The following is a 7,914-nucleotide window of genomic DNA, read 5'->3' as shown; positions in this document are numbered from 1 at the left end:
CGTCGCTCTTGACGCGTGTCTGCGGTCGAACGGGTAAACGGCGGCTTGGATGCTCGCTCGAATCTTGAGTCCAATCCCACCGGATCGTCCATCGTGTGCGTAACATTTGGTTTAACGAAATCCCACTGTCCCTATCTCCGACGACGAAGAACCATAATTTCCTTTAGATATCGTCAACGCAAGCATGAGCGAGCTACGTAAAATCTCTCGGTCGGTGGACGCCCGGGTGCGGGCGTCGCACGACCGACGAAAAATTTCGCCAATTTCAGGTACCTGGGCACGTAGCTGCGCATTTTCCTCGACGCACGCCATCGAGGGAACGAACGTCGTCGGGAGACGTAGCGAAACTCGTCACGTAGGGTCTAACGGGGAAACGAGAAATCCTCGGTCGGTGGACGCCCGGTGCGGGCGTCGCACGACCGACGAAAAAAGTCAGCACAATTACAGAGTCTCTGGGCACAAAACCGCGACGCTTCGTCTACGTAGGCTATCGGAGAAAGGCGAATTTGGGATCGTCGAATATCTCGAAAGTTGCGTTCTTGTGAGTTTACTCGTCGCTCTTGACGCGTGTTGCGGTCGAACGGGTAAACGGCGGGCTTGGATGCTCGCTCGAATCTTGAGTCCAATCCCACCGGATCGTCCACGTGTGCGTAACATATGGATTAACGAAATTCCCACTGTCCCTATCTCCGACGACGGAAGAACCATAATTTCCTTTAGATATCGTCAACGCAAGCATGAGCGAGCTACGTAAAATCTCTCGGTCGGTGGACGCCCGGTGCGGGCGTCCGCACGACCGACGAAATATTTCGCCCAATTTCAAGGAACCTGGGCACGTAGCTGCGCATTTTCCTCGACGCACGCCATCGAGGGAACGAACGTCGTCGGGAGACGTAGCGAAACTCGTCACGTAGGGTCTAACGGGGAAACGAGAAATCCTCGGTCGTGGACGCCCGGTGCGGGCGTCGCACGACCGACGAAAAAAAAGTCAGCACAATTACAGAGTCTCTGGGCACAAAACGCGATGCTTCGTCTACGTAGGCTATCGGGAGAAGGCGAATTTGGGATCGTCCGAATATCTCGAAAGTTGCGTATCTTGTGAGTTTACTCGTCGCTCTTGACGCGTGTTGCGGTCGAACGGGTAAACGGCGGGCTTGGATGCTCGCTCGAATCTTTGAGTCCAATCCCACCGGATCGTCCACGTGTGCGTAACATTGGTTTAACGAACTTCCCACTGTCCCCTATCTCCGACGACGAAGAACCATAATTTCCTTTAGATATCGTCAACGCAAGCATGAGCGAGCTACGTAAAATCTCTCGGTCGGTGGACGCCCGGTGCGGGCGTCGCACGACCGACGAAAAATTTCGCCCAATTTCAAGGTACCTGGGCACGTAGCTGCGCATTTTCCTCGACGCACGCCATCGAGGGAACGAACGTCGTCGGGAGACGTAGCGAAACTCGTCACGTAGGGTCTAACGGGGAAACGAGAAATCTCGGTCGGTGGACGCCCGGTGCGGGCGTCGCACGACCGACGAAAAAAAGTCAGCACAATTACAGAGTCTCTGGCACAAAACCGCGACGCTTCGTCTACGTAGGCTATCGGGAGAAAGGCGAATTTGGGATCGTCCGAATATCTCGAAAGTTGCGTATCTTGTGAGTTTACTCGTCGCTCTTGACGCGTGTTGCGGTCGAACGGGGTAAACGGCGGGCTTGGATGCTCGCTCGAATCTTGAGTCCAATCCCACCGGATCGTCCACGTGTGCGTAACATTTGGATTAACGAAATTCCACTGTCCCTATCTCCGACGACGAAGAACCATAATTTCCTTTAGATATCGTCAACGCAAGCATGAGCGAGCTACGTAAAATCTCTCGGTCGGTGGACGCCCGGTGCGGGCGTCGCACGACCGACGAAATATTTCGCCCAATTTCAAGGTACCTGGGCACGTAGCTGCGCATTTTCCTCGACGCACGCCATCGAGGGAACGAACGTCGTCGGGAGACGTAGCGAAACTCGTCACGTAGGGTCTAACGGGGAAACGAGAAATCCTCGGTCGGTGGACGCCCGGTGCGGGCGTCGCACGACCGACGAAAAAAAGTCAGCACAATACAGAGTCTCTGGGCACAAAACCGCGATGCTTCGTCTACGTAGGCTATCGGGAGAAAGGCGAATTTGGGATCGTCCGAATATCTCGAAAGTTGCGTATCTTGTGAGTTTACTCGTCGCTCTTGACGCGTGTTGCGGGTCGAACGGGGAAACGGCGGGCTTGGATGCTCGCTCGAATCTTGAGTCCAATCCCACCGGATCGTCCACGTGTGCGTAACATTTGGTTTAACGAAATTCCGCACTGTCCCTATCTCCGACGACGAAGAACCATAATTTTCCTTTAGATATCGTCAACGCAAGCATGAGCGAGCTACGTAAAATCTCTCGGTCGGTGGACGCCCGGTGCGGGCGTCGCACGAGCCGACGAAAAATTTCGCCCAATTTCAAGGTACCTGGGCACGTAGCTGCGCCATTTTCCTCGACGCACGCCATCGAGGGAACGAACGTCGTCGGGAGACGTAGCGAAACTCGTCACGTAGGGTCTAACGGGGAAACGAGAAATCCTCGGTCGGTGGACGCCCGGTGCGGGCGTCGCACGACCGACGAAAAAAAGTCAGCACAATTACAGAGTCTCTGGGCACAAACCGCGATGCTTCGTCTACGTAGGCTATCGGGAGAAGGCGAATTTGGGATCGTCCGAATATCTCGAAAGTTGCGTATCTTGTGAGTTTACTCCGTCGCTCTTGACGCGTGTTGCGGTCGAACGGGGGTAAACGGCGGGCTTGGATGCTCGCTCGAATCTTGAGTCCAATCCCACCGGATCGTCCACGTGTGCGTAACATTTGGTTTAACGAAATTCCCACTGTCCCTATCTCCGACGACGAAGAACCATAATTTCCTTTAGATATCGTCAACGCAAGCAGAGCGAGCTACGTAAAATCTCTCGGTCGGTGGACGCCCGGTGCGGGCGTCGCACGACCGACGAAAAATTTCGCCCAATTTCAAGGTACCTGGGCACGTAGCTGCGCATTTTCCTCGACGCACGCCATCGAGGGAACGAACGTCGTCGGGAGGACGTAGCGAAACTCGTCACGTAGGGTCTAACGGGGAAACGAGAAATCCTCGGTCGGTGGACGCCGCGGTGCGGGCGTCGGCACGACCGACGAAAAAAGTCAGCACAATTACAGAGTCTCTGGGCACAAAACCGCGACGCTTCGTCTACGTAGGCTATCGGGAGAAAGGCGAATTTGGGATCGTCCCGAATATCTCGAAAGTTGCCGTATCTTGTGAGTTTACTCGTCGCTCTTGACGCGTGTTGCGGTCGAACGGGTAAACGGCGGGCTTGGATGCTCGCTCGAATCTTGAGTCCAATCCCACCGGATCGTCCACGTGTGCGTAACATTTGGATTAACGAAATTCCCACTGTCCCTATCTCCGACGACGAAGAACCATAATTTCCTTTAGATATCGTCAACGCAAGCATGAGCGAGCTACGTAAAATCTCTCGGTCGGTGGACGCCCGGTGCGGGCGTCGCACGACCGACGAAATATTTCGCCCGCAATTTCAAGGTACCTGGGCACGTAGCTGCGCATTTTCCTCGACGCACGCCATCGAGGGAACGAACGTCGTCGGGAGACGTAGCGAAACTCGTCACGTAGGGTCTAACGGGGAAACGAGAAATCCTCGGTCGGTGGACGCCCGGTGCGGGCGTCGCACGACCGACGAAAAAAAGTCAGCACAATTACAGAGTCTCTGGGCACAAAACCGCGATGCTTCGTCTACGTAGGCTATCGGGAGAAAGGCGAATTTGGGATCGTCCGAATATCTCGAAAGTTGCGTATCTTGTGTTTACTCGTCGCTCTTGACGCGTGTTGCGGTCGAACGGGTAAACGGCGGGCTTGGATGCTCGCTCGAATCTTGAGTCCAATCCCACCGGATCGTCCACGTGTGCGTAACATTTGGTTTAACGAAATTCCCACTGTCCCTATCTCCGACGACGAAGAACCATAATTTCCTTTAGATATCGTCAACGCAAGCATGAGCGAGCTACGTAAAATCTCTCGGTCGGTGGACGCCCGGTGCGGGCGTCGCACGACCGACGAAAAATTTCGCCCAATTTCAAGGTACCTGGGCACGTAGCTGCGCATTTTCCTCGACGCACGCCATCGAGGGAACGAACGTCGTCGGGAGACGTAGCGAAACTCGTCACGTAGGGTCTAACGGGGAAACGAGAAATCCTCGGTCGGTGGACGCCCGGTGCGGGCGTCGCACGACCGACGAAAAAAAGTCAGCACAATTACAGAGTCTCTGGGCACAAAACCGCGATGCTTCGTCTACGTAGGCTATCGGGAGAAAGGCGAATTTGGGATCGTCCGAATATCTCGAAAGTTGCGTATCTTGTGAGTTTACTCGTCTGACGCGTGTTGCGGTCGAACGGGTAAACGGCGGGCTTGGATGCTCGCTCGAATCTTGAGTCCAATCCCACCGGATCGTCCACGTGTGCGTAACATTTGGTTTAACGAAATTCCCACTGTCCCTATCTCCGACGACGAAGAACCATAATTTCCTTTAGATATCGTCAACGCAAGCATGAGCGAGCTACGTAAAATCTCTCGGTCGGTGGACGCCCGGTGCGGGCGTCGCACGACCGACGAAAAATTTCGCCCAATTTCAAGGTACCTGGGCACGTAGCTGCGCATTTTCCTCGACGCACGCCATCGAGGGAACGAACGTCGTCGGGAGACGTAGCGAAACTCGTCACGTAGGGTCTAACGGGGAAACGAGAAATCCTCGGTCGGTGGACGCCCGGTGCGGGCGTCGCACGACCGACGAAAAAAAGTCAGCACAATTACAGAGTCTCTGGGCACAAAACCGCGATGCTTCGTCTACGTAGGCTATCGGGAGAAAGGCGAATTTGGGATCGTCCGAATATCTCGAAAGTTGCGTATCTTGTGAGTTTACTCGTCGCTCTTGACGCGTGTTGCGGTCGAACGGGTAAACGGCGGGCTTGGATGCTCGCTCGAATCTTGAGTCCAATCCCACCGGATCGTCCACGTGTGCGTAACATTTGGTTTAACGAAATTCCCACTGTCCCTATCTCCGACGACGAAGAACCATAATTTCCTTTAGATATCGTCAACGCAAGCATGAGCGAGCTACGTAAAATCTCTCGGTCGGTGGACGCCCGGTGCGGGCGTCGCACGACCGACGAAAAATTTCGCCCAATTTCAAGGTACCTGGGCACGTAGCTGCGCATTTTCCTCGACGCACGCCATCGAGGGAACGAACGTCGTCGGGAGACGTAGCGAAACTCGTCACGTAGGGTCTAACGGGGAAACGAGAAATCCTCGGTCGGTGGACGCCCGGTGCGGGCGTCGCACGACCGACGAAAAAAAGTCAGCACAATTACAGAGTCTCTGGGCACAAAACCGCGATGCTTCGTCTACGTAGGCTATCGGGAGAAAGGCGAATTTGGGATCGTCCGAATATCTCGAAAGTTGCGTATCTTGTGAGTTTACTCGTCGCTCTTGACGCGTGTTGCGGTCGAACGGGTAAACGGCGGGCTTGGATGCTCGCTCGAATCTTGAGTCCAATCCCACCGGATCGTCCACGTGTGCGTAACATTTGGTTTAACGAAATTCCCACTGTCCCTATCTCCGACGACGAAGAACCATAATTTCCTTTAGATATCGTCAACGCAAGCATGAGCGAGCTACGTAAAATCTCTCGGTCGGTGGACGCCCGGTGCGGGCGTCGCACGACCGACGAAAAATTTCGCCCAATTTCAAGGTACCTGGGCACGTAGCTGCGCATTTTCCTCGACGCACGCCATCGAGGGAACGAACGTCGTCGGGAGACGTAGCGAAACTCGTCACGTAGGGTCTAACGGGGAAACGAGAAATCCTCGGTCGGTGGACGCCCGGTGCGGGCGTCGCACGACCGACGAAAAAAAGTCAGCACAATTACAGAGTCTCTGGGCACAAAACCGCGACGCTTCGTCTACGTAGGCTATCGGGAGAAAGGCGAATTTGGGATCGTCCGAATATCTCGAAAGTTGCGTATCTTGTGAGTTTACTCGTCGCTCTTGACGCGTGTTGCGGTCGAACGGGTAAACGGCGGGCTTGGATGCTCGCTCGAATCTTGAGTCCAATCCCACCGGATCGTCCACGTGTGCGTAACATTTGGATTAACGAAATTCCCACTGTCCCTATCTCCGACGACGAAGAACCATAATTTCCTTTAGATATCGTCAACGCAAGCATGAGCGAGCTACGTAAAATCTCTCGGTCGGTGGACGCCCGGTGCGGGCGTCGCACGACCGACGAAATATTTCGCCCAATTTCAAGGTACCTGGGCACGTAGCTGCGCATTTTCCTCGACGCACGCCATCGAGGGAACGAACGTCGTCGGGAGACGTAGCGAAACTCGTCACGTAGGGTCTAACGGGGAAACGAGAAATCCTCGGTCGGTGGACGCCCGGTGCGGGCGTCGCACGACCGACGAAAAAAAGTCAGCACAATTACAGAGTCTCTGGGCACAAAACCGCGATGCTTCGTCTACGTAGGCTATCGGGAGAAAGGCGAATTTGGGATCGTCCGAATATCTCGAAAGTTGCGTATCTTGTGAGTTTACTCGTCGCTCTTGACGCGTGTTGCGGTCGAACGGGTAAACGGCGGGCTTGGATGCTCGCTCGAATCTTGAGTCCAATCCCACCGGATCGTCCACGTGTGCGTAACATTTGGTTTAACGAAATTCCCACTGTCCCTATCTCCGACGACGAAGAACCATAATTTCCTTTAGATATCGTCAACGCAAGCATGAGCGAGCTACGTAAAATCTCTCGGTCGGTGGACGCCCGGTGCGGGCGTCGCACGACCGACGAAAAATTTCGCCCAATTTCAAGGTACCTGGGCACGTAGCTGCGCATTTTCCTCGACGCACGCCATCGAGGGAACGAACGTCGTCGGGAGACGTAGCGAAACTCGTCACGTAGGGTCTAACGGGGAAACGAGAAATCCTCGGTCGGTGGACGCCCGGTGCGGGCGTCGCACGACCGACGAAAAAAAGTCAGCACAATTACAGAGTCTCTGGGCACAAAACCGCGACGCTTCGTCTACGTAGGCTATCGGGAGAAAGGCGAATTTGGGATCGTCCGAATATCTCGAAAGTTGCGTATCTTGTGAGTTTACTCGTCGCTCTTGACGCGTGTTGCGGTCGAACGGGTAAACGGCGGGCTTGGATGCTCGCTCGAATCTTGAGTCCAATCCCACCGGATCGTCCACGTGTGCGTAACATTTGGATTAACGAAATTCCCACTGTCCCTATCTCCGACGACGAAGAACCATAATTTCCTTTAGATATCGTCAACGCAAGCATGAGCGAGCTACGTAAAATCTCTCGGTCGGTGGACGCCCGGTGCGGGCGTCGCACGACCGACGAAATATTTCGCCCAATTTCAAGGTACCTGGGCACGTAGCTGCGCATTTTCCTCGACGCACGCCATCGAGGGAACGAACGTCGTCGGGAGACGTAGCGAAACTCGTCACGTAGGGTCTAACGGGGAAACGAGAAATCCTCGGTCGGTGGACGCCCGGTGCGGGCGTCGCACGACCGACGAAAAAAAGTCAGCACAATTACAGAGTCTCTGGGCACAAAACCGCGACGCTTCGTCTACGTAGGCTATCGGGAGAAAGGCGAATTTGGGATCGTCCGAATATCTCGAAAGTTGCGTATCTTGTGAGTTTACTCGTCGCTCTTGACGCGTGTTGCGGTCGAACGGGTAAACGGCGGGCTTGGATGCTCGCTCGAATCTTGAGTCCAATCCCACCGGATCGTCCACGTGTGCGTAACATTTGGATTAACGAAA

This window comes from Venturia canescens, unplaced genomic scaffold, assembly GCF_019457755.1.
Source record: "Venturia canescens isolate UGA unplaced genomic scaffold, ASM1945775v1 PGA_scaffold_42__1_contigs__length_59915, whole genome shotgun sequence".
NCBI classification, from domain to species: domain Eukaryota; kingdom Metazoa; phylum Arthropoda; class Insecta; order Hymenoptera; family Ichneumonidae; genus Venturia; species Venturia canescens.
Note: the sequence above shows the minus strand (reverse complement) of the source record.